The sequence below is a fragment of the Thalia democratica genome, chromosome 8, assembly GCF_965202585.1.
Source record: "Thalia democratica chromosome 8, ktThaDemo2.hap1.1, whole genome shotgun sequence".
Lineage (NCBI taxonomy): Eukaryota > Metazoa > Chordata > Thaliacea > Salpida > Salpidae > Thalia > Thalia democratica.
Window position 1 is genome coordinate 3,604,672 of NC_139172.1, and position 9,704 is coordinate 3,614,375.

Below are 9,704 nucleotides of genomic sequence, written 5' to 3' on the forward strand. Positions count from 1 at the left end.
ATTATAGAAATCTTATACAAAGCTCAGTGGTATAACGGCCTAATGACGACACTGAAACAATACTTATTGTTGTAAGTTCGCCGCTATTCGGCTATAAAAAAATCAAGTTTCAAACGGTTTGTAATAATAAGTTACGCATGCATAGATAGATCACTAAAACATATACTTTTTATTAAACTTAGTAGAGTTTGACCGTATCAAGCAAAATCAAAGATATTTTAAAACAATAACTTTATTTATTTTTCAATTTTTTCTTAATTTATAATAAAGTATGTTAAGAAAAAAAAGAAAATTTGCTGTGTTAATAATATATTTACCTAATAAATTGTTATGAGGGCTTTATATAAACGTAATATTTTTGTTATTTCATATATTATAAAGCAATATTATTTTAACAATTTATTTAACTTACCTGGATAGATACCAATACTTATCTTATTTATTAGAATTAACTTTCAATTTTTTATTTTTAGAAAAGTGGGGTTTATTAGAATTTGTTAGTATATTATATTGTACATTTTAAGAACAAACATATTAAAGTGAAGCATTACTTTATTAATTTTTAAAAGCAATGCTAATTAAATATAAACAAGTGTTTATAGAAGAAGTTTGTAAACTTTGGTATACTTTTCAACAAATTTTGAACAAAAAGACCAGTGCGAACTACAACTTTCGATGAAAGTAATAATTTACTCAACCTGGTATCTAATGAAACATCATTAAGTTTTAAATTTTCAACATCAACATTTTTAACTCTTTACTCATCCCAAGGTGCTTTGTGACTAAACAAAGCTCGAATATGGTCAGAAAAACAAGTGCTCTCTCCAAAACGTTCAATGAAGTTACTTATTTTTTGTACCATGCCGGGTACATCATCAAAATTTTTTTTTCCAATTAGGATTTATAAATTATTGAACTCAACTCCTCCTCTGTATAGGATGATCTGTATAGGTCAAGGTTAGAGTTAGTTTAGGATTAGTTAATGCTAATACGTAGATCAAAAGTGACCTTGTTCCTCCGAGCAAACACCTTTTAGGGGTCTGCTGCATTCATTATGTTCTTTTAGGGGTCAAATGTTTTCATTCGTAACATTGTGCAATGAAGTAAAGTGATAATACAGCAGAATATTGAAAGCGCCCTTATCCCTAACCCACCTTACCTAAATATATAAAAAATGCTCCAGAAAAAAGTTTTATACCTTGAAACAAAAACAAGTAAAATATTCGCCAATCGGAAGCTACCTTAGAAAAGCAGCCTACGCCCTTTTAGGGACTTTGAAATTGTTATCAATGTTGTAGTTTTGGCACTGTAAATAATGATGTACGTGTTCAAAAATAGCACTGTGTTTGTCCTGTATGATCAGCAACTCTTATTCACAAATATCTAAAAAAAATCAAAAAAACAAATTTTATTTAAATTAAAGTAAACGGTATACAGTTTTAAGGTTATATGTACTATTAAATACTAAAAAAGTAAAGTAAAAAGTAAAAACTATTAATATATAAATTGTAAAGAACATACTGTAAACATACTAAGTCGAATCAAAGTATAAGTTTTAAGTTTGTAGATTAAAAAATACTTCGAAAAAAAACAAAATTTATTTTAAATAATCAAAAAATTTTTTTTTTAATTTGCAATGCTTAGGTTGTATTGTGTTATGTAAAGTTTGTAAACGAAACAGGCGAATTCAATAACTTGCTTGTAAAAATAAAGAAAGGTCACAACCACAAGTACTTTATTTTTATAAAGGCCGGATGAAACCTAATAACTTTTTTTTGTAAAAGCTGCATAAGTAAATAAATCTAAATCAAGTTTTACATAAAGTTTCATTTTTTGAGATAAATTTAAAAGCAGATACTAGTAAAGTAACAAAGCTGATACTTTTAAAAACAAATTATCATTTTATCTGTAAAGGATATGTAAAAGACAATAATTCATTTTGCAGTATATTTTATTTTTGTTAACTAAAAATTTTTCAATCTACCCTTTTCAATAGTTTTTGTAGATAACTAAATAGATTTTTCTAAAATAGTAAAATTAATAAAATTGTAAGATTATGCGTCATAATAGGTAAATAAAATTACATGTACTAGACGATGCTATTTAAAGTTGTTTAACAAAATTTAAAGTATAAAGCTTAAGTACTAGAAATTGAAAGTATTAATAGCAATTTTAATAAGAGGAAACCGACTTATTTAAACTTTCTTAAAATAAAATTAAACAACAAAAACAAAACTTAGTAGCGAATTTACAATAATTTAAACAAATTAGAGTTATAAACAAAAATTTGTTTATAACTCTAATTTGTTTAAATTATTGTAAATTCGCTACTAAGTTTTGTTTTTGTTGTTTAATTTTATTTTAAGAAAGTTTAAATAAGTCGGTTTCCTCTTATTAAAATTGCTATTAATACTTTCAATTTCTAGTACTTAAGCTTTATACTTTAAATTTTGTTAAACAACTTTAAATAGCATCGTCTAGTACATGTAATTTTATTTACCTATTATGACGCATAATCTTACAATTTTATTAATTTTACTATTTTAGAAAAATCTATTTAGTTATCTACAAAAACTATTGAAAAGGGTAGATTGAAAAATTTTTAGTTAACAAAAATAAAATATACTGCAAAATGAATTATTGTCTTAAATTTTTATATATGTAAAAGAATTAATAAAAAGTTCGAAATTTTTTTATTTGTCATGTAACATAAGTAAAAAAATTTAAGAACTCGAATGAAAAATTGTTATTTAAAAATCTAAATGGTTACTAAAAGAAATTTATATATTTTTTCACTTCTTTATTTCATTTTTAGAAACTTTCTTTTTTAACTGGTCTGTAATAGTTTGACACCATTAAGTTACTTCATCAAGGTAAAAAATGTATATTTTAGTTAAACTTACAAGCAAAATTGCAGACTTAAAAATATTTTTTACTTGTTGGTTTCATTTTAATTCTCTTTCTTTTAGTTATAGTTCCTTTTACCTTTTTTTATTATTATAAAGTTAGCTTTCGAAATAAAAAGTACAACGTTAAATGGTTTGTTAGGTTTCTTCTGAAAAAGCTAAATTATAAATTGAAAACAATCTTTCCATTTAAAGTATTTCTTCCTTTACACTTTTTGAGCATGCGTTCTTAATATTTTTTAGTCTAATACTTTTTTATAAATTTTGTAAAAAAAAAAGATCGTAGGAATTTTAAAAGTTTCAAAAAAAAAAATGTAACTTTTCTTTCTTAATTTATAAAATTCTTATTTTGAACTTTCAAATATCATTAAGTTGAAATGAATTCTTAAATTGCATTTCCCGAAAATTAAGGTTAAATGTTTAAAAATAGAAAAGAAGACAAATACTAAGATTTTTTTTCAATTTTGAGAAACTTTATATATTAAATTACGATTTGTATATATGTATCTCTATTTTTTAAATTGATTGGATGTAATTCAGAACCTACTAAACTAAAGTAAAACTTTATTCAAAAAAATCTAACCTGTAGTTTTTATTTTAAGCTCTAATATCAGAGCACTACTTTTAATTTTCTTATAAAAATTTCTTTTACCTCATATTCCTTTAAATAAAACTAAGTACAAAATTAATGATAAAGCACAAATTTTTAACAGGTACCTTAAAAAACTTTTGTTGACTCAGTAAACATGGTTTGCTACTTTTGTTCAAATATTTGCGAGTTTTTCAAGCTACCCTTTTTAACAAGTAATTGTTTTTAATAGGGGTATTAACCTATTAAGAAACTAAAAAGCTTGTTTAAACAGAAAAATTTTCAATGGTCTTAAAAATAAAAAAAATAAAAACAAATTTAGCACTTTCAAATAATATATGACAAAAATAATTTTTTCTACATATGATTTTTTTTCGAAAAAAAAAGGGATAAAGAAAAATAAGATTTTTTTTTCAGTTTGTTTACTAGCTTAAGTTGTAGTTTTTGAAAAAAGTATTCTTTCTCTTCATAAAGCTTTGTTTTTTCTAATTCTATTGTTATAGCTAAACCAAAAATAATGACTAGAAAAGTACTAAAAAACTAAATAAAATGCTTGTTGATGTAACTTCTTATAAATATTTGTTAAGAGTATGAATGTAATATTCAGGGTGCCACTCGGTCAAGAAAAGTCAGGAAATCAGGAAAAGTCAGGAAAAAATGGGGGGTTTTGAAAAAAAGTCAGGAAAAGTCAGGAAATTTGATAAAATAAAAAAAAAAAGTCATATTTTGTCAGTTAAAATTTACAAAATTCCTTGTTTTCCAAAGCCTTCAAATGGTAAAAATTAATTAAAAGTCCTTTAAAGTCAGAAAAAAATTCCAAAATTTTCATATAAATTTACAAAAATATTTAATTTTATTTCCAATGCATTCATTTGGGATAAATAAGTAAAATATCCTTTATAAAACTGCAAAAATTTTCTATTATCATATTGAACAAGTACCCTCCTTGGACAAGCAGATTTTGTAAGCTTTTTAGTATTGATGATCTTTAGCTTTCATAGTGAAAATGTGATATATACACAAAAGTTAATCTAGCATAATTTTAGAATCAAAGTGTTTTTTGCTTAAGTAAATAACTGAGTTCTTTATTATTACTAAGCAGTTAGTTTAGTATTTTATGTAATAAGTTAATGTGTATACTGAAGCGGAAAGCAGACCAGGTGAAAAAAACCATATCTTCATTAGATGAAGAGGTTGAAGTGCTAATAACAAACAGAGAAAATAAATTTTAGTACATGCATTTAAAAAAACAGTATTTGATTAAGTTCTTTATTGTTTTAATGTTTAAACTGTAAAAGTTCGTTATTGTTTTAAGGTTTGAGTTGTGAAAGTTCCTTATTGATTTAAGGTTTTAATTGTAAAAGTTCCTTATATGTTGTTTTGTTTATTTAGATACATTTATGCTAGGAAATTCTAAAAAAATGTGTTCTTTATTGTTTAAAGGTTTCAACTGTAAAAATTTGTTATTGTTTTAAGATTTTAGTTGTGATAGTTTGTTATTAATTCAATGTTTTAATTGTAAAAGTTTTTATATATCTAGATACATTTATGCTAGGAAATGCTAAAAGATTGTGTCTTTTTATAGACAAGCTGTGTTTAGTAATAAAACAAGTATTTTGCTGATAGAGCTGTTTATTACAAACATCAATCATACACAAATGATTTAAGTGATGTACTGGAAGTTTGATGATAGAATTCAGCAAAAAACTGTTATTTTCAACCAAATTTGATTGAAAGCTTTATGTTTATATAGTTTCAAGTGTTAGATTATGTATTTTAGAATTAAGTTTAATTTAAAAGTTTGATTTAGAAAAGTCAGGAAAATTTTGGTAAAAAGTCAGGAAAAGTCAGGAAATTTTTCTCAGCTTGATCAGTGGCAACTATGAATATTTGAGCTTTAATTCAAAAAAGTAAATCATTATAAACTCATTTTAGATTTTGTTTTGAAAATATGGATAAATTGAGTTTTAAAATTATTATGTAAATTGATTATTATGGAAATTATGTTGTAACATTATTATGTAAATTGAGTATTTAATTACAATTTTCCATTTTTAAATTAGAAACACTTTGTTGTTGGGCAAGCTATAAACAAATGAGATATTGACAAGTTATACTACAATAAGTTTTAAATTGTTGCTACAACAACTGTTATCACTCTGAGGAATTACTACTGTGAGCTTAGGATTGTCAAGAGAGGAGTCTAAGTTCTGAGGAAAGAATTGGAGTGGAGTTGATTGTCATCAAGTAGATTCACCTTTTCCTGTGTGCTAGTTAAAATTTTATAACACTATCTATTAAATTTTATTGACTTTTAAAAACCAAGTTACTTAAATTGACATTAGACAAGTTTAAGTGTTTTCTTGATTTTTGATAATATTGTTTTAAAATCTTATAACAGTTTATAAAATTTTAAAACAATGTTATCAAAAATCAAGAAAACACTTAATTTTGTTTAATTTTAGCTACTTTATTCATTTTAAGTTTTTTATATTTAGTTGCAAACTGGTTTACTTTTGAGTTTTTAGAATATAAATTTATCCCAACTGCTTTGTGTTTGAAATTATTAAATAGTTTTTGTTAAAGTAAATTTAAGTTATGTCACGAGTCAGTCTAAATCCAGAGTGTCTTCCAGACACTTTGATTCAAACTCGGGCTAAGAGTGCTTGATTCAGAGCCTAAGACCTTTTAGCTGTGATTCAACCATTAAACCCCCTACCCTTCTAAACAAACCCTTGGAAGTTGGTGTGCCAACCTCCTCTGGTTTCAGAGAAACTAAAATCTTAAATTTTTTTATTTTATTTTTTGGTTGTAAATCTCTTCTACCTATTGAGTTTAAATTTTATATTGTTTAAACTTCTGTGTTATATGTAGCTCAAATCAGTTAAAACTAGTGATGTACCGGAACCACAATTTCGGGTCCGGCCGGACCCGGATCCGGACTTTTTTTTCAAATTAGAATCCGGCCGGAACCGGATCCGGACTTTTTTTTTCAAATTAGAATCCGGCCGGAACCGGATCCGGACTTTTTTTTCAAATTAGAGTCCGGCCGGAACCGGATCCGGACTTTTTTTTAAAATTAGAATCCGGCCGGATCCGGATATCAGACAAAAATGGCAATATCCGGCCGGACCCGGACAGTGAGTCCGGTACATCACTAGAATAAACTAGCCTGAGTCAGAATGAGGTTTTTAAAAACTGAAAAAAAAGAACTTTTATCTTATAATAAGTAGAACAGCTAGCCACAAGGTTTACAAATTTAGGAGTTATTTACAATTAAAAATCTGAAATCAAGTTCTTGAACAAAATACACTAGAAAATTACAAAATATTGAAAACTGGATCAGCTCAAACTCTTTTAAAATCTAAAAAACTAGCCTGAGTTTTTATAAAAAACCAAACTAGCCTGAGGCAGTCCAAGATTTTCTAAAATTCCCAAAAATTTTCAAACTAGCAGGGTTGCCACTGTTTAAGTAAATAAAACTAGCTAGAGTGAGTATAAACAAGCCTGAGTCAGAATGAGGTTTTCAAAAACTGAAAAATTACTTTAATCTAATAATCAGTAGAACAGCTAGCAAAGGTTAACAATTTGGTAGTAAAGTTGTGGACTGATTGTGGTACACTTAACTTATTAGTACTACCCATCATAATTAAATCCTACCTTATTTAATTAATATATAACAAATACTGAATTCTAACTGAGACTACTTTCTATAATCAGACACGTCAGTTTTGAGTGATGGATCTTTTATATAAAACACAACAAGAAGTACTAGCATGTACAAAATTATTAATTACTTTGGTAACACTTTAAAAACTGGAAGGTATTTAAATCTATATCAAAAGACTTAAAACAAAAAACTAAAAATTAAATAAAACTTTTAGTAAACAAGAAACTGTAAAATTTTTAACAAACTATTAAACTATAAACCTGGCTTAAATGTTTAAACAATTAAACACCTGTTGAAATATTCACTTTTAAGACAAAACACTACTTACAATAAGCATTTACAAAAACGTTCAAGATATTTTGTTGCTTTAAGCTACACACTAAACTAACTAACTGCTTACATATAAACTGCCTGTCATGTTCTGATGTTTTGTTGCATCAGTATTTAGTTTGAAACATTTCGTCATATGATTCTCATTGGCTCGTACATTCAACCGTATCAACTCTAAATATTCTCTGAGCTCAATTTTAAACAATAAATAATGCAAGTATTCATTCCAAAGTTTTCAATTTTACAACATATGTAAAGAGTTGCATTTCATGAAATGTTTATTTCATAGTTTAAATGTAAACAAATGTAAGTTAGTCACGTGTAAAAAATGAGCCAATCACGGTAGGTGTTTAATTTTAACTGACGAAAATGACTCTTATTAATTTACACAGGGTTTGTTTTTGAAAAAATACTTTTCAGTATGCTCTTTTTTATTAACTAGATCCGGGTCCGGACTTTTTTCTCAAATTAGAATCCGGCCGGAACCGGACCCGGACTTTTTTTTCAAATTAGAATCCGGCCGGAACCGGATCCGGACTTTTTTTTCAAATTAGAGTCCGGCCGGATCCGGATATCAGACAAAAATGGCAATATCCGGCCGGACCCGGATAGTGAGTCCGGTACATCACTAGTTAAAACTGATAATAAATGACCATAAGATCTTTCTCAACACTAGTCCTTTGACCATGTTTATGATTGTTGTTTTATTTTTTAATTTTTATGATTATTAGTACAGATCATTTTAAGTATTTAACAAACTATCAAACCTATAAACTTAATTCAGAGCTCTAAACAATAAAAACAATAGATTTCTCTGAATTTAACTTCTTTTTGGCTAGTTGTCCACCAAATTTTTATTAGATGTAGATCTGTTTATAATAAAACTATTTAGTTTTTAAAGTTTAAAATAACACCAAGTTTCATAAATAGCATTTGTCAGATAAAAAAATCAAATTTGTTAGTATTCAAAGCAAGCTTTTCTAATTGTGGAATATAAACATTTTTTTAGTAATAATAACTTGAGTCTATTGTAATTTAATCAAAACATATAAAAGAAATAAAATATTCTTTTATAAATGTTTTAATATATTTCCACTGCATATCATCAGAAAATTATTACAAAACAAAAAAAATTAAAACATTGTTTTTTATTATAACCAACAAAAGCTTTCAAAGCTAATTAGTCAATAATGAGAGTAACAGAAGTAAAAAAAAATTAATCAACGCAAAAACATATATTAAACTAAGCATCATACATACAAAACAAAATGGTCAATTTAAAACAAATTAAGACACTTTAAATCTAATAATTTCTTTTTTATTTACATTATTCTTTTTTTTTAATATTGGAATAGTATTTTATGTTATTAAACTAAATTAGTAAAGTTATTTATAATTTTAAATCTAGATAGCTTATAGTTATCTAGCAATCTATGTTATTAATCAAATGTTCCACTATCAAACATCTTTTTATAGCATTGGTGACTGCTTTTGTCTTACTGTAAGCCTTTTCTTTCACGAAGTTTAATAAACATTTAGGTAAGTGCTCTTTAACTTTAGTTTTAAGATGCCTGGAAGCCTGTCTAATATAATTACTTGTACAGAAGCAGTTTAACCTGTATACTACACAACTTTTTTCTAGGTGGGATATTGAGCTCCGATTTTATAACCTGGTTTGAAAAAATTACTACTCTAAGTTTTGTCTAATTGTAAATAGATTGCTCTTGCAATATTTTCTCAAATAACTCAGATACAATATCCTAATATGGTAGTTTAAAACGTTTATCTTGTCCAAACAACCTACAATTTTCATCATGCAATTTTAAAAATCTCTAAATCAATTTTAATAAGTTACTATTTTCACAAAAATTCCTTAATTTTCTTTGTTTTTTAGGAACATTTCAGGAGAACAAATCATACAACCTAGGTGGTATAAAGTTTCCAAAAAATTAACTTTTTGTCTTTTAGAACAAAATGACTGATAATGCAAGTTTTGTCCAGAGAGTGATTGTTTTCTAAAGACATTAGTAAGAAATTTTTCTTTACCCTTAGTTATTAGTATATCAAAACTGGGAACTAACAATATTGCTTTAATTCTAATTTTAAACGTTTTTAACAAACATAAAATTTAATCTAGTTAAAATTTCTTATTAGGGTTTTAAAAAAAGTGAGCGTAGTTAAATATGTTACATACTATTGAAATGAAGTA